Source organism: Bufo bufo, chromosome 4, assembly GCF_905171765.1.
Source record: "Bufo bufo chromosome 4, aBufBuf1.1, whole genome shotgun sequence".
Classification (NCBI taxonomy): Eukaryota; Metazoa; Chordata; class Amphibia; order Anura; family Bufonidae; genus Bufo; species Bufo bufo.
The window spans coordinates 133,678,003-133,703,242 of NC_053392.1; the positions used below are offsets into that span (position 1 = coordinate 133,678,003).

Consider the following 25,240-nt stretch of genomic DNA (forward strand, 5'->3'; position numbering starts at 1 on the left):
CAGTCCACGGAAAAAAGCCACAAGAAGGGGCGGTCGAAACAGAAACCGATACCGTAAAAACAAGAAGCCAAAAGATGTTGAGAAAGACCAATGCCTGACTGAACGGACGGTGGTAAATATATCATCTCATATATTGACTCCGGTACAAATACAGTTACTTTAAAAGGGTCTAAGTTTTTGTCCAGCTAGTGTCACCAATTGGTATGAGTTGGAAGCTGATTTATTGTATTTTTTTAGATTAATTAAACTTAAGATTCATTTTCAAAATGTACACAGCTCTGTTACTCAGCCTATGCATGAATTGCGCTTATCTGACTGGGGATTGAGGATCAAGAGGGATTTCTCCCCTCAAATATCTTCTAAGGCCTTTGATGTTTTTTCAGATGCGGTACTGGGTGATATACAGGAGCTCAAACAATCTGGGCTCTTGGATCACATCCAGCACCCTAACATTTCCAAACAGGAATTACAGGCACTTGAACAGTTAATCCATGACCACTCCCTCACCATCAAGTCCGCTGACAAGGGTGGTGCGGTAGTGGTCATGGACACTGCTATGTATTTGACAGAGGCAGCCCGCCAGTTATCTGATTCTGCGGTTTATGTTAAACTCCAAAGGGATCCCAGATTTGATATACAACGTGAATTTAAGTCATTGGTTAACACCTATACACAAATCGGCCTCATTGATGAGCAACTGAGCGAGTTCCTTCAGATAGAACATCCAGTCACCCCTTTATTTTATTTATTGCCTAAAATTCATAAAAACCTACAATGCCCGCCCGGCCGACCCATTGTTTCTGGCCGTGGCTCCTTACTCAGCAATGCTTCCATTTTTTTAGACAAGATTTTGCAGACATATGTGGTTAACTCGACATCATATTTGAGTGATACCACCGATTTTTTGTCTAAGTTAGCAGACGTGACGATGCCGGAGGACGCCATCTTGGCCTCCTTCGACATCGTCAGTCTGTATACTTCTATACAACACAATATAGGGATGGCAGTTGTGGAATCCGCTCTAGTTAACTCTGACTACACCATTGAGGCGCAAACTTTTTTCTTGGCTTTATTACGCATGATTTTATATAATAATTATTTCCTCTTCGGAGATGATTATTATATGCAAATCAGAGGGACGGCCATGGGGACGAATGTGGCCCCCACTTACGCCAACATGGTCGTCTCCCATTTGGAGGAACAGCACGTCTATGTGTCCCACCACTTCAGCCATGTGCTGAGGTGGTGGAGATACATAGACGATATTTTTGTTATTTGGACGGGTACTGCCTCAGAGTTACACCTGTTTCACGATTATTTAAATAGCCTGATTCCTGATATACAATTTACCTTGGAATTTTCCACCAACACGTTACACTTTCTAGATGTTAATGTACGATGCACTGGTGGTGCACTCAGCACTGAGGTTTATACTAAGCCTACTGACCGCAACACCGTCCTGAGGTTTGACAGTGCTCATCCCCGGACGATGGTGCAGTCATTACCTTATAGCCAGTTCATCAGAGCTAAACGTATAGTCAGTGATACTACATTGCTTAATACAACATTGGAAACTATGACACAAAGTTTTAGACAAAGACAGTATCCAGCCGCTGTATTGCAGCAACAACTAAAACGCATTAAACAAAAAGAAAGAAGCGAATTATTTCAGGGTACTCAACGGAAGCAATTCCAGAGAATACCCTTTGTTTCTACTTTTTATGAAGCGAGTCCATATGTCAACAAAATTCTCAATAAACACTGGCCAATTCTCAAAACTGAACACAAAAATATTTCTGAATTCTGCAGTAGACCGCTCATTTCTTACAAGAGAGCCCGTAATATAAAAGACAAATTAGTCAAAAACGATATAGGCTCACAAAAAAGCACCCGTCAATTACTTTTGGCCCCGAAAAATTGTGGCAGCTACCCGTGCCTTCACTGTGTAAACTGCAAATACATGGTGAAGGGACGTGAATTCATCCATCCACAAACTGGGATCTCTTACCCCCTTAAATTTTATTTGACCTGTGACTCGTGTTTTGTGATTTATGTTTTATGGTGCCCCTGTAAACTTTTATACGTCGGTGAAACCACCTGTGACTTTAAGTCTCGGTTTAACCAACACCGGTTTTCCATACGTAAGAAGCATAAGGACCTGCCTGTTTCACACCACTTCGCGGACATGGACCATGTAGAGGGAGATCTCAAGTTCATGATCCTTGATCATGTTCCGTTACCGCGGACTGGTGGTGATCGCATCAAAATGCTCAAAAAACGCGAGTCTGAATGGATTTTTAAGCTACAAACCATTCGACCGATGGGCTTGAATGTAGAATATAGGCCATGGCTCTTCATATGATTTCCCTCGGTTCTGTTCCTGTCGGTGTACGTGTTGAAAAAATTGTTTTGTTTTTATTGAATATATTTGGATAATATAATTCTTTTACTGTTTCACTTGCAGGACCTTCTGCTGGAAGGGCTTAGCTCAACGGGAGGCAAGATGCTCATTGTTTGGACCTGTGCGGCTTATTCCCTGATTACTGCGTATTAAACTACACATTTATTACTGCTACAAGCGTATCTGCTACTGTGGAGGATTTTTTCACCTGATAAGGGGTTAAAATGTGACGAGCATAGTGGGAGGGTGATGGCTGCCGCTGTCCCCTCCCCCTTTTTGCCCGTAGATGCCTGGTGACGGTGCATCGCAGGATAGCACGTCACCTGACACCATACCCTAGGTGTTTCATCCTTGTATCGCTGTATCACCTTTTAGAATTTTCTGTTAGGACGCTTGTTTCTATACTTCTTTTTATGACAGAGTTACGTTCTGCTGCTTGTCATGTGACGTTTCACTGAGAGGTCACGCGAGACATTTACAGTGACGTCACGGACATGCGCAGTTGCAGTTCCGGGACGCCGTTTCCATGTGGTGCAACTCGCTACATTGTATCCTCCCACCATTGAGCACGCCTGATTCCACGCTCGGTCCTGTTATCCTCACACATGTACAGGTGATATTGATTCACTATTGATTGTCACTTATGTATTTCACTGTAATATTAATGAATATACGTACCTGGAAGCTTTGCATATACCGATCACGGCTTTGATTCTGGCTACCTTCCGGGTTGGTCATGTCTTTATTTTTATGATATGTATCGATACTCTGTATTTTGTAAAGTTTAGCTAATTGTCACTTATGGATGTGAATTGATCATGACTGCATAAATACCCAGAATTCTCACATTATTGTATTGCTTGAAAATGGTCCCAGCAAGCGGACCGAAACGTCGCATGGGTGAATAAAGGGTCCCACTTTTTTCACTAAACGGATGTGCCGCGGTGTCTTTCTTCATTATATATATATATATATATATATATATATATTGTGGGGGTCAGCTCAATAGTAGTAGACACACCAGTCAGAGACAGTGACACAATGCCACAGTTCACACAGGGGTTTGCCTGTTTTCTTTATTCTCATCCACAAACAAAATATAAGGCCTTTACATTCAGGCAAAGATACAAAATAAATTCCTGCTCGGCTGAGCACTAACTAAACATAAAATTACCCTTTCTATAAGGGCAGCCTACTACCAACCACACGACACAATTCAAAATAAACTCACAGTGTCCCTTTTTGTTGCTTTAGCAGACTTCAGCAGCAATGGTGAAAGCCAGTCAGTTCAACCAGTCCCCACCCAGACATGCTCATAGTGCAAACCTTTATAGCCCAGAAATGAGCTGAGCTCCATCACCTGGCTGAGAGCTCTATATGAAACCTGTTCTGGACAGGAAGGGAATGAGGAGCCCCGCTACCAACCTGCATCCTCATTCCATTAAAATCCAGGCCCAACAACACCATTTACCAAGGTCCTCAGCAAACTATGTTTTGCTAAGGCAGACCATCTTTTCCTGGATTTCTGATATCTCACCCATTTTTCCTAGTTGAGATATCCACCTCCTGTAGCGTAGTACATGGTATATGAAAGAAACCTAGGCGAAATATAACGATTCTCTACTACTTTTCCAGTCACTCTCTCACAATATATATATATATATTATTGTTGTAATCATCATGACTCAGAGAATGGGCATGGGTCAATTTTACCGCATAAGAAATGACGTAAAAACAAAACTCATAAAACTGGAATTGCGTTTTTTCCCAATTCCACCCCATTGCAATTTTTTTCTAGCTTGCCACTACATTGCATTCAATAGTAAATGGTGCCATTAGAAAGCACAACTCATCCTGCAAAAAAACAAGCACCCCTTGCTGTCATTCCATTTTGTCAGTATTCTCTCTCGACCACCGTGGCACACAAAGTTGAACAGTGCTGATATCTCTGTCTAGGCACATAGCAATCTGCCAGAGTGATAAACCAAGGCCTTTCAGTTGATGGATTCCGTGCCCCTCTGTTTGCGGCAAGTGGTGATAACTGGCATGTCAATGAACGGGAGGCATTGTGTAATCACCACTTACAACTTGATCCAATTTTTTAAGTTTCATGTAGCTAAAAAACTTTTCTTTCAATCTGTTTTTTATGGCCCTTCCACATGCCACAGATTGGAGCTAGGTGCTTTAAAATTTGCTCATCCGCAGATCTTAGCGACACCTGCTACTTCCTTTATTTGTATAACTTTATGGCTTGTCCTTCTTGGTTTTGTAACTTCAGCATTGAGGAGTTTATAAATTTAAGGGTTTTTTAGGGGAAATACATTTAAAAATAAAAAATAAATCATACTCACCCCTACTCTTCCCCCGCCATTACCATTCTTATGCTGCTCCTGTCCCCATTGCTTGTCATTTTCTAGTCCCGTCTCAACTTGCCAGAAATGCCAAGAGAGGGCTGCTCAGCCAAGCACGCAGTGATAGCTGAGTGGGTGTTTCTGACGTGTTGAGCTGGGACCAGAGAGTGAAGAGGAGCAGTGCCAGGGGATTGGTGAGGATGAGGGTGGCTTATGTTTAACCCCTAGTGTTCCTTTTTTTTTTTATTGATTTCCACATAAAACCCTTAAGTGATGGCTGAATTCTTCTAGAAAAATATGTGGAGCTATTTACATTTTCTGTTTTCATAAAGTTATTGCAAAAAGGAATAAACACTGTGGATTCATAAGAATGAACAATGCTCTAATCTGATGAAACAGCTGGAAAGACCAGCATGGCTCCCTTATAACATCTATAACTGCCTTCTAAATGAGGCTTGAGGCTGACTGCTGTTCAACATACCAGCTACAAAGTGCGGAGATTATCAGCACTGAAAAATAGACAGAATGGTGTAACTGTAGGGGTAGCAGGTAGCAACTTCACCTAGGATCTGGTGCCTGAGGGTTCAAAAGGCTCCTTTGCCACATAAGAAGACACCACTATTATAAGTGTCACATGTAGTTTGGGGTTCTTGTTATAGATTCTGCATTTTGGTCCAGAAGCTTCAAGTTATGCATCTGAGCAAGCAATAAACCTAGTATATGCATGTACCTGAGAGACATTTTTTAGCAGACTTGTTAGTGCTGTGTATCTTTTATTAGTGGTACAGATAGGACGATCTTTCAAAAAGACCAGGATCATCAAACGGTGTGTTGTCTTCCTGGCGCTCTGGTTCGTCATATCGCGGATCGGGTTGATACATTACTGGGGGGGGACTGATGAATATCCAGCGGTCATGGTTCATATTGGAACCAATGACAAAATTAGAGGAGCGTCATTAAAAATGATTTTAGGGATTTAGGTCACAAGCTCAGAGAAAGAACCTCAAAGGTAGTGTTTTCTGAAATACTACCTGTACCATGAGCCACACCAGAAATTCAGCGGGAGATTAACAAGTGACTCAAGAACTGGTGTAGGGAGGGGTTTGGGTTCCTGGAGAACTGTGCCGATTTCTTTGTTGACTACAGGCTTTATCGTAGGGATGGGCTGCACCTCAATCAGGAAGGTGCAGCTGTGTTGGGTGAGAAGATGGCAGGAAGGTTGGGGGAGTGTTTAACCACCTCCGGACCGCCGAACGCAGCGACGCGTCCTGGAGGTGGTTGATTGATTCCGACTGGACGCGCCAGCGCGTCCTCTCGCGAGACGCAAGATTTCCTGTGAACGCGCGCACGCAGGCGCGCGCGTTCACAGGATCGGAAGGTAAGCGAGTGGATCTCCAGCCTGCCAGCGGCGATCGTTCGCTGGCAGGCTGGAGATGTGATTTTTTTAACCCCTAACAGGTATATTAGACGCTGTTTTGATAACAGCGTCTAATATACCTGCTACCTGGTCCTCTGGTGGTCCCTTTTGTTTGGATCGACCACCAGAGGACACAGATAGCTCAGCAATATGTAGCACCAAGCACCACACTACACTACACCCCCCCCTGTCACTTATTAACCCCTTATTAGCCCCTGATCACCCCTGATCACCCCATATAGACTCCCTGATCACCCCCCCTGTCATTGATTACCCCCCTGTCATTGATCACCCCCCTGTAAAGCTCCATTTAGACGTCCGCATGATTTTTACGGATCCACTGATAGATGGATCGGATCCGCAAAACGCATACGGACGTCTAAATGGAGCCTTACAGGGGCGTGATCAATGACTGTGGTGATCACCCCATATAGACTCCCTGATCACCCCCCTGTCATTGATTACCCCCCTGTCATTGATCACACCCCTGTAAAGCTCCATTTAGACGTCCGCATGATTTTTACGGATCCACTGATAGATGGATCGGATCCGCAAAACGCATATGGACGTCTGAATGGAGCCTTACAGGGGCGTGATCAATGACTGTGGTGATCACCCCATATAGACTCCCTGATCACCCCCCTGTCATTGATTACCCCCCTGTCATTGATCACCCCCCTGTAAAGCTCCATTCAGACGTCCGCATGATTTTTACGGATCCACTGATAGATAGATCGGATCCGCAAAACGCATACGGACGTCTGAATGGAGCCTTACAGGGGCGTGATCAATGACTGTGGTGATCACCCCATATAGACTCCCTGATCACCCCCCCTGTCATTGATTACCCCCCTGTCATTGATCACCCCCCTGTAAAGCTCCATTTAGACGTCCGCATGATTTTTACGGATCCACTGATAGATGGATCGGATCCGCAAAACGCATACGGACATCTGAATGGAGCCTTATAGGGGGGTGATCAATGACAGGGGGGTGATCACCCCATATAGACTCTCTGATCACCCCCCTGTTATTGATCACCCCCCTGTCATTGATCACCCCCATGTAAGGCTCCATTCAGACATTTTTTTGGCCCAAGTTAGCAGAAATTTTAATTTTTTTTCTTACAAAGTCTCATATTCCACTAACTTGTGTCAAAAAATAAAATCTCAAATGAACTCACCATACCCCTCACGGAATCCAAATGCGTAAAATTTTTTAGACATTTATATTCCAGACTTCTTCTCACGCTTTAGGGCCCCTAGAATGCCAGGGCAGTATAAATACCCCACATGTGACCCCATTTCGGAAAGAAGACACCCCAAGGTATTCCGTGAGGGGCATATTGAGTCCATGAAAGATTGAAATTTTTGTCCCAAGTTAGCGGAAAGGGAGACTTTGTGAGAAAAAATAAATAAATATCAATTTCTGCTAACTTGTGCCAAAAAAAATAAATTTCTATGAACTCGCCATGCCCCTCATTGAATACCTTGGGGTGTCTTCTTTCCAAAATGGGGTCACATGTGGGCTATTTATACTGCCCTGGCATTCTAGTGGCCCTAAAGCGTGAGAAGAAGTCTGGGATCCAAATGTCTAAAAATGCCCTCATAAAATGAATGTGGGCCCCTTTGCGCATCTAGGCTGCAAAAAAGTGTCACACATGTGGTATCGCCGTACTCAGGAGAAGTTGGGCAATGTGTTTTGGGGTGTCATTTTACATATACCCATGCTGGGTGAGATAAATATCTTGGTCAAATGCCAACTTTGTATAAAAAAATGGGAAAAGTTGTCTTTTGCCGAGATATTTCTCTCACCCAGCATGAGTATATGTAAAAAGACACCCCAAAACACATTGCCCAACTTCTCCTGAATACGGCGATACCACATGTGTGACACTTTTTTGCAGCCTAGGTGGGCAAAGGGGCCCACATTCCAAAGAGCACCTTTAGGATTTCACAGGTCATTTACCTACTTACCACACATTAGGGCCCCTGGAAAATGCCAGGGCAGTATAACTACCCCACAAGTGACCCCATTTTGGAAAGAAGACACCCCAAGGTATTCCGTGAGGGGCATGGCGAGTTCCTAAAATTTTATATTTTTTGTCACAAGTTAGCGGAACAGAATACTCCAGGAGTGTCTCTGGATCCCTGGGGATATGAGTATCCAGAATGGTCTGTAGTAATCTTGTCACCTGCTTCCAAAAAGGTACTATAACTGGACACGACCAGAAGATTTGAAATAAAGAGTCATTCGGTTGGGAGCATCTTTAGCAGAGATCTGGCACCTCAGGGTTCATAGCGTGGAGAATGGCTGGTGTATAGTACCAGAACGTTAGAATTTTCAGCTGGTTCCCCCTGTACGTTATGGAGGAGGAACTAGAATATGCCCTGTTCCATATGGTTCGCCAAGTCTCTGGGGAGAGCTCCCTTTGTAGCCAATCCTCCCACTTAAGCATGTAGGGATGTTTAAGTCCCATTGGGAAGGTTGAGGAGGATAATATCTGGTATATGTCAGAGATAATGCCCTTGGTAGAAGGGTTACGAGTACATATGCGTTCAAACGGGGTGAAGGCAGAAACAATTGTGGATATCGGCACACTCTCACAGTAGTGAAGAATTCTGTGATACTGAAATTCTAGATTGTATGGAAGGGAGAATCGTGCCTGTAATTCACCAAACATCATAATTTGAGCAGAAACATGGTCCTTCAGGTCAACAAGGCGGTAGAGCCCTGCAGCTGTCCACGGTCTAACCATCCCCACCTCAGAGCTGCCGGGAAGATGAGTGAAAAGGAATAGAGAAAGAGGGGAGTTGAGAGTCGCTAAATTGTATCTAATCCTGGTCTTATACCATATCTCTCTCATAAATGACATAGGGTCGAGTAATTGTGAAGAGGGGATAGGGGCAGGAGAGCCCCATATCATAGTTCCTAGATGAGTGGGTGCCAGCCATATATGAAAGGAGCGTGGACCATGAGGTAATATGCCTCAAATGTTTTGCTAAGTAGTATGAAGCAATATCAGGGAGGGCCAAACCTCCTTTCGTAATATGAGCTATTAAAATCCGATTAGAGAACCTGTGCCGTTTATAATTCAAGACAAAATTAGCGAAAGTGGACTGTATAGAGCGAAGAGCTGTAGCAGGCACCCTCACCGAAAGGGTTTCAAACAAGTATAGGAATTTAGGAAGAATGGACATCTTTATGGCTGCGATGCAACCTAGCAGTGATATTGTAAGTGATTTCCATTTAGTGAAAATGGTGTTCATTTCCGATAACAACTGTGGGAAGTTAGCTTTGTATAGAGCGAGGTAATGGTGGGAAAGTTGGATTCCTAGATATTTTATTGATTGGGTACGCCAAGTATATTTAAACTTGCTTTGGAGGAGGCGGAGTGTGTCGGGGGATATATTGATAGGCAGCGCCTCAGACTTAGAGGTATTGAGCTTATAACCTGATAACGCACTTTAACGGTCCAGAACCGTGTGAAGATTGGGGAGGAAGAGGAAAGGGTTCGTCAGGGGGAACAATACATCGTCAGCGAAAAGGGAGATAGAAAATTATTTACACTGAATATCCGGGCTTGCACGTTTAAGAGCCGCCAGAGGCTTGATGCTAAGAATATAAAGGAGGGGGGAAAGGGTGCATCCCTGCCTATCCAATTGAATATCGAAAGAGATGAGGAATGGGCATGGGGTAACCGAACTACTGCTGTCAGAAATTGGCCCTTAAAGCCAAAGTGGTGCAATGTACGGAACATAAAGGTAACAGAACCATCAGACGTCAGGTGCCTCTCCTGTAAAAGAATAATGTCAGCTTTGGATCTGCGAAGTTCCCATAGTGTAATATGTCTCTTAAAGTTTGAATTAAGGCCTTTAACATTCAAGTACATAATTTTAGCCCTGGGGGAAAGGTAAAAGGAGGGAATACCATCTGTAGCGGAGACAGTTGCGAAAAGGATCCCTTCTATCGGATGCCAGACTGCTCCTCCCACAGCTCCTCAGAGCACAACCATGGCGAGGGACATAGCCACTTAACATGCATGGAGAGAGCGCAGAAAGAAAAATAACTACAAAAAGACTGAAAAATTCGGTAAGTAACCAACAGTACAAGAAAAACTATTGTGACAAATAAAGGCATAGTATAACTATGACCTCTAGGTCTGTGGAGTTCGGACAAGGAAAAGCAGCTACAACTAGCAATGCAGCTAACCAATGGTAGCTGAGTCAAATACAATAAACTCATTTGGGGATAAATAGCAGAAACCCGACAACCGGGGTCCGAGACTAAAGATTCCACACCCCAGAGCTCCACAGACATAAGGGACCTATGATGAACACTGTAATAAAACACTGGAACCTGCTCAAGGAAGAAAGAACTGGAGGCCAAAATAAAGAGAGATAAAATTATAAAAGGAAGACACAACCACATTGCTGGAGAATAGTCTTCTAGGTAGAGGGTCTGGCTCCCCGCTCAGCAGTCACTGGTCGGATTAGTCGTTTGCGGGGACCCACGGAGGTCCAAGTCACTGGGATCGGAGGTAGAGTAGCTGGTGAGTCCCTGTTAGGCAGCTGTGGTGGAGTGATAGCAAGGTGAATGCAAAAGTCAGATAGGTCTTCTGGGTACTTCATGACTGCTGTAGTGCCATTTTTACGTGCAGTGAAGCTGAAGGGGAAGCCCCAGTGGTACGGGATGGAGTGCTTGCGCAGTAGGTCTAACAAGGATTTCAAGGCTCTCCACTTCTGGAGGGTGATCCAGGAAAGAACTTGAAAAAGAGACACCTTTGCCCCATGAAAATCCACTTGTTGCATAAAACAAGCTTTTGCCATAATATCCTGCTTGAGGCCAAAGTCATTAACATAACATATGATATCTCGCGGTGGTCCCTCCTGCGATTTCTGTCGGAGTGCCCTATGTGCACGTTCCATCAGGATGGGATGAGTCGGGGGCGACCCAAGACAGTATTAAAGATAGCAAGGAGGGTGGATCGGACATCTTCTTTTCTCTGGGACTCTGGTACTCCTCGCACCCTAATATTGTGACGGCGGCCCCTATTATCCAAGTCTTCCACATGGCTTTGCAAGTCACGCAGTTGGAGAGTGTGGGAAGACGTTTCAGTCTGGAGCGTGCGAATCCCTGTTTGTGAAGCATGTTGTCTGTATACTGTCTGCTCCAGAGGAAGGGGGTATTTACCTAAACCCCCAAAACGCGTCGAGCCTCAATTCTAATAAAGGGAATTTTCCAGAAGTACCCTCCTGTGGTTACTGCGGTTCTTCCTGTGTTTCTACAAGCGATCCTGGCGGGGGAGTTCAGCCTATGGGTGTCTTGAGCTTATCCCATAGACCAGCGGTTCTCAACCTAGGGGTCGCGACCCCTTTGGGGGTCGATCGGCCCTTTCCGGGGGGTCGCCTGAGGCTTCCTATTGTGGGTCGCCCTCACAACGGCAGCGGCCCCTTATCCTCGCGCACAGGAAGTGATGTCCTATCACTGCCTGTGCTTGAAGGAGCCTGACGTCTGGACGGGTAAGTCGGCCGCCTGTCTGCTGAGGTCCGAGTTTTTTCGTTAATGACACCGCCGCTGAGCACCACTGCCACCAATGATTTAATTGAGCCTGGCTGAGCCTGGCTAATTTTATTTTAATTATTTGGCTGAGCAAGGCTTAATTTATTTGGGGGGACATGAAGCACCGCTGATTTATTTATTTGGGGGACCCTGAGCACTTCTGATTTATTTATTTGGGGGACCCTTAGCACCATTGATTTATTTATTTGGGGGGGGACCTGAAGCACAGCTGATTTATTTATTTGGGGGACCCTGAGCACTTCTGATTTATTTATTTGGGGACCTTGAGCACCATTGATTTATTTATTTGGGGGAAACCTGATGCACCACTGATTTATTTATTTGGGGGTACCCTGAGCACCGCTGATTTATTTATTTGGGGGAGACCTGAAGCCCCGCTGATTTATTTATTTGGGGGACCCTGAGCACTTCTGATTTATTTATTTGGGGGACCCTGAGCACCATTGATTTATTTATTTAGGGGAAACCTGATGCACCACTGATTTATTTATTTGGGGGTACCCTGAGCACCGCTGATTTATTTATTTGGGGGAGTCCTGAAGCCCCGCTGATTTATTTATTTGGGGGACCCTGAGCACTTCTGATTTATTTATTTGGGGGGGACTTGAAGCACCACTGATTTATTTATTTGAGGGGTACCCTGAGCACCACTGATTTTTTTTTTTTGGGGGGGGGGGGGGGGGTACTGTGAGCACCACTGAGTTATTTATTTGAGGGGTACTGTGCGCACCACTGATTTATTTTTTTACCGGGTATTTGTTGTTTATTATTTATTTTAAAGTTATTTATTTGGTTTACAAATATTTTGTATTTATGCTAAAGTTCTGTGGTTATGAATGAATACTTGTGTATTTGAATTAACATTTGGTGTATTGGTGTCTGTGCGTGTTTTTGGTGGGTCATCATAACAGTAGCAAAATTAGTTTTGACGTAGCAAGGAAAAAAATGTAATGGTTGGGGGTCACCACAACATGAGGAACTGTATTTAGGGGTCACGGCTTTAGAAAGGTTGAGAACCACTGCCATAGACTATCTCCCCTTGTGAAGTAAGTTACTCATTGCATACGTATACCTATTTTTATTTATGTTTTTAAATATATGCTTTTAAAGTTCTGCTCACTGGTACACATAAATTGTGGAATTTCACTATATATATATATATATATATATGTGACAAACTGCCATTTGCCACTGGGCATTATAGAAAACTTATGGCTAGCCTCCTGCCCTACGACTATGGCCCCGGGACATATTACCCTTCAAGAACAGTGTACAGAACCATGCCGCATGTCTGGACTGTTAATAGGACCGAACGCGGTCAGCGGTGTATACTAAAGATTCTGTGGAACTAAAATCGGATGCGCAAATACACGAACACCGCTGACCCTTACCTTCTTCCATACTGAACTTTCAGCTCGAGAGACTGAGTCCCGTTCGAAGATGGGACTTAGTCGTTTTTCTGCATGAAATTGACCGACCGCACAGCCCAAATCTATGGAACTGTTTTGGGCAGGAAATTGTGCTTGCGGTCGGTCATAAAGGACTTCCACTTAACTTTTGATCCGCTGGAGGGATTTGTGTGATTTTTGGAAGTGTTTATGTTTGATGTATGCTGAGTTTAAATATGTAATTTTTATAGAGATGGAATGTATGGTTTTAAAGTTACAGTGTATGTATAAAAACTGTATTTTTACTGTCTGTGATAGTTATGTTAATCCATAATTATATCACAGACAGAAGGGAGGATTTTGTGTATTTTGGTGGTAATTCCTGCCCTGTTGTTCCCACATGTGTATTGGTGATTTCCCTTTGTCCTGAGAGATAATTGAATTGCTCTTCGGGTGTCTCCAGGGCAGAGAGGAGGAAACCATGATGCATTGTGGGGACCTGCATAAATACGGGCGGGTAGCCCTCAATAAAGAGTTCAGTTCAGTTCATGTTTTTCTAACCCTTCAAAACGAAGCCTCGTCTCGTTATTGGAGGGAATTGCTGCATCATGCTGGGGATTGCTATGCTCTGCATATTCCCTGGAGGAGAGATCTTTCCCACACGGTCCTGAATGCTGGAGGTTCATTCAGGGTGGAAGGAAGACGGCGCGGCTCCAGTTAAGCTACGGCGGTTGTGGAGTCTGCGGTGGTTGTGGTGTCCAGTGCGGTGCTTGTGGTCCTCGGCGCAAGCTAGGAAGCGTCCATTAACGGAAGCGGATCCGTTACAATATATATATTTCTATTTTTATGGTGGCATGCACTAATTGCCTTTTGTTTACAATATACATTTTTTTCTCATTTACTCGGACCACTTCTTATTAGTATTACTTACCACAACTATCCACGTTTATCATACCCCTCCCTCACCTGACCACTTAAGTGACTGGCGCCCGTATTGCGGCTGGGCTCTACGCCCCCTCGCCCTTTTTTTACTTCTTCTACTGTTTATTATATGCAGCCGTATCTGCTGCATATCCAGTCACTTCTTGGCAGCCTCTCACTGTGTGCTTTTACATTAGTGTTCTCTATTCCTCTCTTGCGGCGCCCGATAGTTAATCTATAGTTTATTCACTTTACAAAAAAGACGACTGAGGGGAGATCTAATAACTATGTATAAATATATCAGGGGTCAGTATAGAGATCTATCCCATCATCTATTTATCCCCAGGACTGTGACGAGGGGACATCCTCTGCGTCTGGAGGAAAGAAGGTTTGTACACAAACATAGAAGAGGATTCTTTACGGTAAGAGCAGTGAGACTATGGAACTCTCTGCCTGAGGAGGTGGTGATGGTGAGTACAATAAAGGAATTCAAGAGGGGCCTGGATGTATTTCTGGAGCGTAATAATATTACAGGCTATAGCTGCTACAGAGGGGTCGTTGATCCAGGGAGTTATTCTGATTGCCGGGAGTCAGGAAAGGAATTTTGCCCCCCTAAAATAAGGAAAAGGCTTCTACTTGACAGTTTTTTTTGCCTTCCTTTGGAACAACAGGATAACAGGCTGGACCGGGTGGTCTTTTTTCAGCCTTACAAACTGTGATTGCTGTTAGTGATGGTTAGTGTTATGGTGAATACCCAGGGTCCAAATCTCTGTCTGGTAGAATCAGTGTCTGGTTCCTGGTGGTCACTGGCAAATTTATTGATTACAGTTGCTGTCTTGTTCGAACAAAAAAATAAATGCTGGGAAGTGAAATAAAATAATACATGCAGCATTACTCATGTAGGCCATCTAGTGCTGCCACTGTGCTTCACCTCAGCCAACATTGTGTCCACGGCTGCAGTGAAGGCTTCACGAATACATATGATCACTGCAGCCAAGAACCTTCTCCTCAAGTGCCTTATTTTACATTGAACTGCAGTTACCATTGTTTTGACCATTTGTCCAGTAAATCTAAGTACGAAAATTTCAGGTAGTTTAGTGCAGATTTTTTTCAAAAACATCTGCTTGCGTGCGTTCTGCACCGCTGATCACTGATGGTATTGTATTGTATCTATTTTCGGTGCAGGTATCCAAAAACCCTCTTGTATGTAATTTCCACCTCGGACTGGTCATTTCACCTTCTCAGTGCCCATAGCTCTCATACATTTAGATGACCCTCCATGCACAGAAAAAAAATGTCTGGACACATTAGATATATTTCAATCAGCTGGATTTTTTATGTCATTTAGGGTACTTTCACACTAGCATTTTTGTTTTCCAGTATTGAGTTCTGTCACAGGAGCTCAGTACCGGAAAAAAACTGATCAGTTTTATCCTAATGAATTCTGAATGGAGAGCATTCTGTTCAGGATGCATCAGTTCAGTCCCTCTTACGTTTTTTGGCGTTTTTGCTGCAGTTTTCTCTCCGGCCAAAAATACTGATCACTTGCCAGAATGCCGGATCCAGCATTAATTTCCATTGAAATGTATTAGTGCCGCCATTAAGTGTTCAGGCAAAACAGATCCAGCTTTCCAGTCTGCGCATACGCAGACCTTTAAAAATGCAAAAAAAGATTGTGTTACAATTCATATAGCTTTTTATCGGAAAGGGAAGTACCACATTTGTAAAATCCTTTGTATTGCAACCACGTATCACATGTGACCCTGTCCGGATGTTTACAGCTCAAGGACCGTAAATCCATAAAACTTAATAGCACGCCTGGTCATGAACAACAACTATTATGATGGTGGATTATTCCTCACGTAAGAAAATGCTTGTTGAAGCCAGTTTGAGTGACCGGAAATGCTTGAAGCTACTGTTACAACTGAGAACTGGGTGGTTCTAGAAGAAGTTTTAATGGCGGCAGTGGCGGCAGTGTGATGTGCCTATGGGGATTGAAGTGTTCTCCAGTGTTTCCCTCTTGAATTGTGTTGTCATGGAATTAGTTGCCTCAGCCTCCTGCTGTGCTCTAAGCTACACAGATTTAGACATTATTGGAGCATGACTTCATCGGAGCAGTTCAGCAATTATTATCATTTAGCCCTTTTAAATGCTGAAAAACAAAGACCAATCAGAACTTGATTTGCTGTGAGTCTTGATGTGAAGGTCTGGTTTCATGCTTCTTTATAAAAGGTTATTTCCTAAATAGCAATTCTCTAATATAATGTTTACTTCTTTAAAGGGACTGTCTAGCTTTGGCGGCCTTTCTGGTTGGGTCTCCACCTTACTGGACCTACAGAGGGAAGCACATGCCACTTAGGGGACACCATCAGACACGTGACCCAAGGCCACTCAGGAAGTTGAGAAGCGAGGACTGGAGCAAAACCAACCAACATATCGGCTTCATATGAGGCCCTTTTCCAGCTTTCGCGTTCAGTTTAGTGTTTGGGAGTGCAGCTGTGGCGGCCATATTACAGCCATTTGAACCTGGCCATTGTCTACGAAGAAGGGCGAATTGTTCCATGAATTGCTTAGTTTAATTATTTTGGATCACTTTTTACATGATGTTTTATATTCTTTTTCACTAATCTCATACAACCTCATCCCAGAGGTAAGACCTTCACCTGTCTCCTAATCAAGACCATCCCTGCAGCTGAAGGAAACTCCTCCGGGCCTAGTTAAGACTCAGCAATGTCCTGTGTAAATGTCACTGCCGGCGTGTAACTATAGGAGTTGCACAAGTAGCGGTCGCACCTGGTACCTGAGAGGGCCCAAATACCCCTCTGACACATAAGAATGCATCCTGTATTTAAAGGGCTCTTTCAGTTTGCATCAACATCCTTTAAAATAAAGGTATGAAGGTAGTTATAATTCTCTAATGTATTTATTTTACCGTTATTGCTCCTATCTTCTGTTCAGGGCTGTGGTCACATGACCATGTCCATTCGGCTCTTTCCTGTGATGTTATGTCCATGGGTGGAGTAATGATAGGGGAGTGTCTATGTTACTAGGTGGGAGGAGCTGTAAACTAGCTGGACATTGTTACAGGCAGTGATAGTGGAGTGTCTATGTAACTTGCTGGTGGGAGCAGCTAGAAACTAGCTGGGCAGTGATAGGGGTGGTGATAGAGGAGTGTCTATGGAACTGACTGAGTGGGAGGAGCTATAAACTAGCTGGGCAGTGATAGGGGTGGTGATAGAGGAGTGTCTATGTAACTGACTGAGTGGGAGGAGCTATAAACTAGCTGGGCAGTGATAGGGGTGGTGATAGGGGAGTGTCTATGTAACTGGCTGAGTGGGAGGAGCTATAAACTAGCTGCCCATTGTTGTGGTCAAAGAATGCCCATCTAATTTTGTAGTATGGGTGTGACAAACAAAAATCATGGTGCACTGCATGTAACCATGTGACGTCAGACCTTATGTGCAATCAGAATACGAAGTATCTGATGATTGGCGCTTGAGTGGACTTTCATCAGTATTTTGCATCTGTGCAACCTCCATTATAAACCTTTGGGGCCTGACTTTTATCAGTGAGCATAGCCTTTTTTCCGTGATAAATGGGAAATTTTTAGCTTGATCATTAAAGAGGACCTCTCACCTCTGATTTAGTAATTACTTGCAATTACTGCAATAACAAATCCAGATCATCTTTTCTTATAACTCAGTGCTGTGAGTTATTTTATTATTATTCCTACTATAAATTTATTAAAACATTGATAAGTGGGTATTACCATCCCAGCTGTCAAAGAGGTGTGTCCCTGCCCAGTTTGCCACTACCAGAACTAATTGGACATTGGGAGCATACAGTCCATTTTCGTTCACACCATGCCCACCCATGGCATCCAATGGTCGCACTATTCTACCATAGTCATTGGCTGCCATGGGTGGACGCGACTTGGCCACATGCAGACGTCAGAAAAAGGTGCCAGGTCCTCGTTAAACCAAGACATAACATATATATGATTAAGCTATTTGTTTTTTTTACATTTTGGAGCCTGTATTGTGGAATTAGCAAATTCATGTTCATAATGTAGTAATTTGTCCCAGGCCTCCAGTGGATATGTCCCATTTATAGCGGCCAACCTCTTATGTGGCAGAGGGGCCCCCCACACCTCTTTAGGCACAGGGCCTGATTGCAGCTACAGACTTTTCACCCCTATAGTTAAAACATTACAGGAGAAGTCTTGGGTAAAGCATGAGGTTTTCCTGATTTTACCAGAATATGTATTTATTACTGGGAGATTTTATTTAAAGGGGTATGAGATCAGAATATGTGTCATAATGGAGGGCCAGTGTTAAGGAAACAGTTTCACTGTTTCCATGACTTGCATTGACTTCTATGGCAGTGATGGGACCAGTGTAGCACAGTCCACTTGGTGGTTCCATACCTCTACTACCTCCGGCCGCCACATACAATGGGTATTTCGATCTCATCCATGAATGGTTGAGATGGGAATAGCCCTCTAAAAGGAATTATCTATATATTTTTTTTTGTCGTACATCTTTTTCTGTATAATATTTATTTTCTGATTATAGATTTATTTTATCCTATTCTGCTGCTCTGCTCTAACAATAGTTTAGATGTTTGCTTTACAGCAGCCGCATGGGCTATGGGAACTGGTGTCTAGAAGTAACAGATTTCTGTAGGTAAGTGTTCTAGGCATTTTCTGTGACCTGTGCAGGGAGGTGAGCTATAGGCATCACCTATTGTCATTGGTGTGACTCTGTGCTACTTGCCTCCAGCTTTGGACCAGAGGTGTTACCTTCCATTCATTGTACCTGGTTCAGAGTCCATAGCAGACAAATAGAAGTTGAGACGGCACTCCAATTATTAAATGTCTTTATTCAACCATGCAATGTTCTCTGTTTTCTGACAATAAATTCCCATGAATAGTCCAGGAACACATCACTACTATACAGTCACACAAGTGTGGAAATATTAGCAAATGACCCACAGTCTTGCTGTATTTCTTTTATCTATTTAGTTTAATTTTGCAACAATAGTCTTAATTTTCCCACTCACAATTTTGAAGTGGTTGTCCAGCTGATTAATTATTTGTATAGGCTTACAATGGTTTAAAATAATAAAATAAGTCACACTAATCCACACCGCTCCGATTCCAACACTTCTCGGTCACCTCCTGTTCTCTACTTTCTGTTTCCTCTCCATTTGGCAGATGTACAGTCCATCTGTGCACTCCTCCCACTTCCAATTTGGTGGTGGTGGGGGGTGTCATATCTTTTTTTTTCTCCTTTAGGCAGGAAAAAATAAGACTAGAAGCACCCGCGTCTTCCAGAGCTCCTGCTTTGGGCCCCTGGTGTACCCTGAGCTCCTTTAACCTCCTTTCAAATGCTTTTTTTTTATTCCCAATGCTGAGATTAAATTAAACCGCCATACAGGGAAGGCTTGGTCTAACTCAGCCCAATTGTACAGTACAAAAAACAAGAACAGAGGCAGCACTATGTAGTCACGTAACAGAAGGTATTCTTTTATTCCAGATGCAACATTTCATCTGTAATAGCTTAAAGGGCATCTGTCAGCAGATTTGTACCTATGTAACTGGCTGACCTGTTACTTGTGCGCTTGGCAGCTGAAGGCATCTGTGTTGGTTCGTTTAATATAAGCAAATGAGCCTTTAGGAGCAATAGGGACGTTGCCTTTATACCTAAAGGCTCTGCTCTCTCTGTAACTACTGTGCCCTCTCCACTTTGATTGACAGGACCAGGCAGTATAAACGTCATCACACCTGGCCCTGTCAATAAAAGTGCAGATGGCGCAGCAGTTGCAGAGAGAGCGTAGCCTTTAGGTGTAACTGCCATGCCCCCGTTGCTCCGAGATGCTCATTTGCATATATTTAAACATCATTTTTCTCAGCCATTTCAGTTTAGGCTTAAGTACTGTTGGAGGATGTTCTGAATTTAATATAAATTAAGGACATGCTCCGGTGGCGCAAGGGATATCAAGACCAGTGTAAAACCGCCGGTTTTGATAAATTACTGCCTTTAACCTTGCAAACTTTAAAGGATTTTTTTTTCTTAACAGTGTAATTTGGAAAAGTATGGAAACCAGAAGGGTAAACTGTGCTGGAGCTGCACTATACTTCAGGTTTCTTCTTCCTTTCATCAAACTTTCCACCATTTTCTCCGGATCACAGTGGTCAATAAAAATGTACTCAGAAAATCTCCCCGAGCCTCATCTTAACTTCCTCTCATTTATGTGCTAGCAATTCTTTTTCCAACCAAAACACGTTCAGACATCCTGTCCTTCATACTGCCCACCCTCATGCTTCATTTGTTTTGTTTTTCTCCGATTAGATTATAATCTCTGACCACCTTCTTTATCCTTTGTTTAGTTATATTGTATATTTTGTATTGCACTTTGATGTGCTACATTAAGTTGTGGGCAATGATTAGAAATATAAAATGTTACACAAACACAAGAACCACTAAAGCCACATACTGTACATACAAGTCATACAGGGCTTGCTAAATAGCACTTGCTAACACTAACTACACTCCATTAGCAAATTATTTAAAGGGGTTCTCCAAGACCAGGAATCCATGGTCAGAGGGCTGAGCATTGTGCCACACCATAAAAGACTCACCTGTCTTGAGCACTTTGGGTCCAGGGCCAAGCTCCCGTCTCTGCTGCCTTCTACATGCACGTCACCGCTGCTCACCAATCAATATCCTCAATTGTGACCTTCATAGAAATGACACATGATGAAGGTCACCCTGGGCCAGCAGCAGTGATGTGAATGTAGAAGACAGGCCACACTTCTAGACCAGCAGAGATCGGACGTAGCGGAGGTTGGAGCTCAACGCTGGACATGGAATACTTGCGACAGGTGGGTTTTTGTTTTATTTCCATGCCTTGCTCAGCCCCTGACCATGGCTTCACATTATCAGAGATCCCTTTTAGGCCACAAAACGCCTTCCCATGTCTTCCTTGTGCTGTCTGCATCTGTATATCTATTCTGCAAAAGACAGAACATGTCCTATTCTTGACTGCAAAGATGACGAAGCCTTTGAAGTCAATGGGTCCGCAAAAAAATGCGGACCTCACATGGACGGTATGCATATCTTGTGGATCCACGTTCAGTGGACTGCAAAATAAATACGGTCATATGGATTTAACCTTGACATGAACATGGCAGTCAGTGTTAGTTTGGTCACAGAGAAACACGAAGCAGCGCAGACACATGTGAGATAAGATTTATGATGATCTCACTAGAAAATCTTGAATAGCAGGTATCAAAACTAAGCATTAACACCTGGTGTATATTAATGCTTCTTCCATCTGACGATGCAGCTATTCATGTTTTCAAGTATCCATGACTGACAGGTGAAGCACTAAGTGCATTGAATGGGCATCAGAAATGTCTGTATGATTTCCCTGAATCTCCTGCTCCTTGGCACACGGCTGGGACAAGGTGCACCAATTATTATTGTGATTTTGTCTGTTTCCCAACGCCTATAACGATAACTTCCAGTGTAAATGCTCCAAAAATGGTCAACAATAAATAATCAAAATTGAATGTGTGTACCTAGATAACTGAAACACTTAATGTAAATGCTCCTAGCGCAGCAAATAAATTTGCATGCCTAAAATGGACAACCCTTGAGCTAGACCATCATGACAATGCTGAGAAAATTATTATAGTATTATCAGTGATTGATAGCATTCTCTGTGTAAGTGTGTATACATAGATAGCTGTCAGTCACTGATAGTTGTACACAGGGAAGGTGTAATCGGTGATTAATAGCATTCTCTGTGTAAGTGTGTATACAGAGATAGCTGGTAGTCACTGATAGCTGTACACAAGGAGGTGTTATCAGTGATAGATAGTATTCTCTGCGTAAGTGTGTATACAGAGATAGCTGGTAGTCACTGATAGCTGTACACGGGGGAGGTGTTATCAATTATTGATAGCATTCTCTGTGTAAGTGTGTGTACAGAGATAGCTGTCAGTCACTGACAGTTGTACACAGGGAGGTGTTATCAGTGATTGATAGCATTCTCTGTGTAAGTGTGTATACAGAGATAGCTGTCAGTCACTGATAGCTGTACATGGGGGAGGTGTTATCAGTGATTGATAGCATTCTCTGTGTAAGTGTGTATACATAGATAGCTGTCAGTCGCTGATAAGATAGCCCCATGTACAACTGAACTCAGAAGGAGTAGAGACTTAAATGTATAAATTGCAACTTTTACTGAATCACTTCCTACTAAACTATGGTATATATCAGTCTTCTCAGCTTCTCCTTCTCTATAACATGCTGCCTGCAGATTTTGCATTGCATGTTGTGGTGACGGTTTTCTTTAAGAACGATAAGGTGATTTGCAGTGCTATTAGGTTAGAATACCTCATTATATACAGTCAGAAGGAACATACCAACATTTTTCTGTGTGATACCTACAGAAAACACCTCCATATGTCTCTGTGTGAAACTGGAGACGTGCAGAGGTACAAACATCTCTAGAATCCGCCCCTTTCTCACTATGGAAACAACAAAAACGATCATTGTTACCCTGATCCATTCCCACCTCGATTACTGCAACTCACTATTAATTGGCCTCCCCCTCACCAAACTCTCCCCTCTTCAATCTATCCTAAATGCAGCAGCCAGGGTCACCTATCTGTCCAACCGCTACTCTGATGCCTCCGTCCTGTGCCAGTCATTGCACTGGCTACCCGTACACTATAGAATCCATTTTAAACTGCTTGTCTTCACCCACAAAGCCCTCCACAGTGCCGCACCCACCCTACATCTCTTCCCTCATTTCTGGCTACCACCCTACCCGTGCTTTCCGTTCAGCCAATGACTTATGACTGACATCCACCATAATCCGAACCTCTCTCTCCCGGCTCCAAGATTTCTCCCGAGCTGCACCGGTTCTCTGGAATGCCCTGCCCCAACAAATCAGGCTAAATCAGAACATACACAGTTTTAGGCGCTCCCTAAAAACACATCTTTTTAGGGTGTCCTATCACATCCCCTGATCTAACTCCTCTCCACATAACCCATTTAGTATTCCCTGAACCTGATCCTCCTTCAAACTCCTCCACCGCACCCAGAAGCACTTCATATATTGGCTTCTGACCGGCGCATGCAGCTTTATATCTGCTCCCCTATTCTCCCAAGATGGCTAGACCATTGTAAAAAACAAGCACTTCTACCTTTTGGGTCACCCCTATCTCCTCATAGATTGTAAGATCTTGCGAGCAGGGTCCTCATTCCTCTTGTAATTATTGACTTGTCTGTTGCTATGTTATTTATGACTGTTTGTATATGAACCCCTGAACTGTAAAGCGCTGCGGAATATGTTTGCTCTATATAAATAAAGATTATTATTATACTATGGCAGTGAAGGTCCAACCTATGGATCTCCAGCTGTTGCAAACTAGCATGCCCTGGCAACTACAAGAGGTTCCAGTTTTGCACCAACTGGAGAGTCCCAGGTAGAAGACTGTTGACTTGTAGTACTGCCACAGCATTGTCATATGCATTTTTTGCCCTAGGTGGTCACCTCTATCTCATCCCTAATATGTATTGCATCTAGGTGCCTGTTCGAAGCACCTGATATATACCAGCACTGTGTAACTACTCTGCTCTGAATACCATAACCTGGTACAACAAAAGACCTCTAGAGACCCTCTGAGCTGCCATTCACAGCAATCACATATTATGCATCATGTGGTTTTGTTTTTGTTTTAGCATATAAACTACTGTATATTTATCCATATCTGATCTGTCAATTAGCTACAAACAAAGGGAGGACAACCGATTATACTGATTATAAATTGCCATGATTAAAATCCAACGAGTAAATACAAAATAAAATTGCACCAGTTGGGACATATGGCTGTCATTGGCATCAATTGCACCTTTACGCAGCATGTTTTTCCCTCCTCCATTGCATTCCTGCTATTTTCCTTACAAGGATAAAGCCTGTTCACTCCCTCCTTCCTCCCACCCCCTCCTTCTGTCTCAAAGCTTCTGGTTATACTGGCTTCTGCCAGACCAAATGCACAGTGAGTCCTAGAGAACAAGGTCTGCCGCAGGAGCTAGTAGTCAAGGAGGAGAAGCTCAGTGAGAGCTAACAGTAGGAGGAACACCCCAGAGAGACAGACACAGGAGAGAGACACAAGACCATGAGACAGCCCATCCAAGCTCCAGTCATTGGTACCTGGAGAGATGCATAGACATCAGTGACTTCTGCGCCAGCTCAGGGGTGAGTAGTAGTGACTATGTACCCCCTATTCATTACTTGTCTTCATGCTGCATAAGTAAGCAATGGTGAATACGTTAATTTTTGTTTGCACCTTCTAAATCTGAAAGTCTTCAATACAGTATTACATCCAACTAATTTAGAAATATTAGTTGAATGACTTGCTCAGGTGCTAGGTATACAATCGGAGCAATATCACTGGAAACTATGTCCAATGTCATCATAATCAAATAATATGCTGAGATGAACTACGCCAGAAGCACCCGTGTATGCTTCAAAAAAAACTATCCGACAAGTAATTGATTTGATTGGTTGGATGATAGGATTGTACTATGTGCAATGCTTGTAGCAAAACAACATCTACGAGGGATGTGACTGAGAAAGGCACCAGCTAGCAAATGCACCAAAGCCATGCATTCATGAAAAATCCTTGGAATAGTTTCTTATTAAGAATGCAAGTGATATCACATGTAAAAAAATATATATATTCAGTTCTATAAACAATTTTGGGGGAAAAAAGCACCATATATACTCAGCTTGACAAAGGATAGCAGATTATGTGTGGTGCTATAAAAGGTCTAAAAAAATCTACCTTAGTGTTCGTACCATCAAAAAGCCAGTGACTGCTACTGAATACTAATCAAAAGCACTACCTAGTACAATAGACTACATGTACTGGAAACAGAAACAGAGCCCTGTGCAGCATCTTGAATGGATGACCCCCCCCCCCCCCATATAGTGCCCAAATAATACAACTGTGCAGAGTGCAGACTGTAGGTAACTGCCAAGGACTGAGGGTATCAGTAGTGACAGGTGCTGTGTCCCGTCTTCTGGGCTTGACTGTAAGTGATCTTTATGTTACAACAGACACTACAAAGTATCATTCTAGCGACTAAACACAGGCAAG

General features: G+C 43.3%; 2 protein-coding genes across 3 annotated transcripts in view; one reads left to right on the forward strand and one right to left on the reverse strand.

The window, feature by feature from the left end:
- Positions 1–25,240, reverse strand: part of STK25 (serine/threonine kinase 25) — a 108,866-nt gene that overhangs the window by 81,288 nt on the left and 2,338 nt on the right. The window contains exon 1 of one of the 2 annotated variants that reach the window (XM_040427936.1): positions 4,753–4,769. The exons of the other annotated variant lie outside the window; for it this stretch is intronic. The gene's annotated coding sequence lies outside the window, so the exon portion shown is untranslated. Of the gene's footprint in view, positions 1–4,752; positions 4,770–25,240 lie in introns of those variants that run through there. 2 annotated transcript variants of the gene reach the window in all.
- The window catches only part of BOK (BCL2 family apoptosis regulator BOK), a 33,636-nt gene continuing 32,522 nt past the window's right edge, over positions 24,127–25,240 (forward strand). Inside the window, exon 1 of the mRNA XM_040427938.1 lies at positions 24,127–24,336. The gene's annotated coding sequence lies outside the window, so the exon portion shown is untranslated. The remainder of the gene's footprint in view (positions 24,337–25,240) is intronic.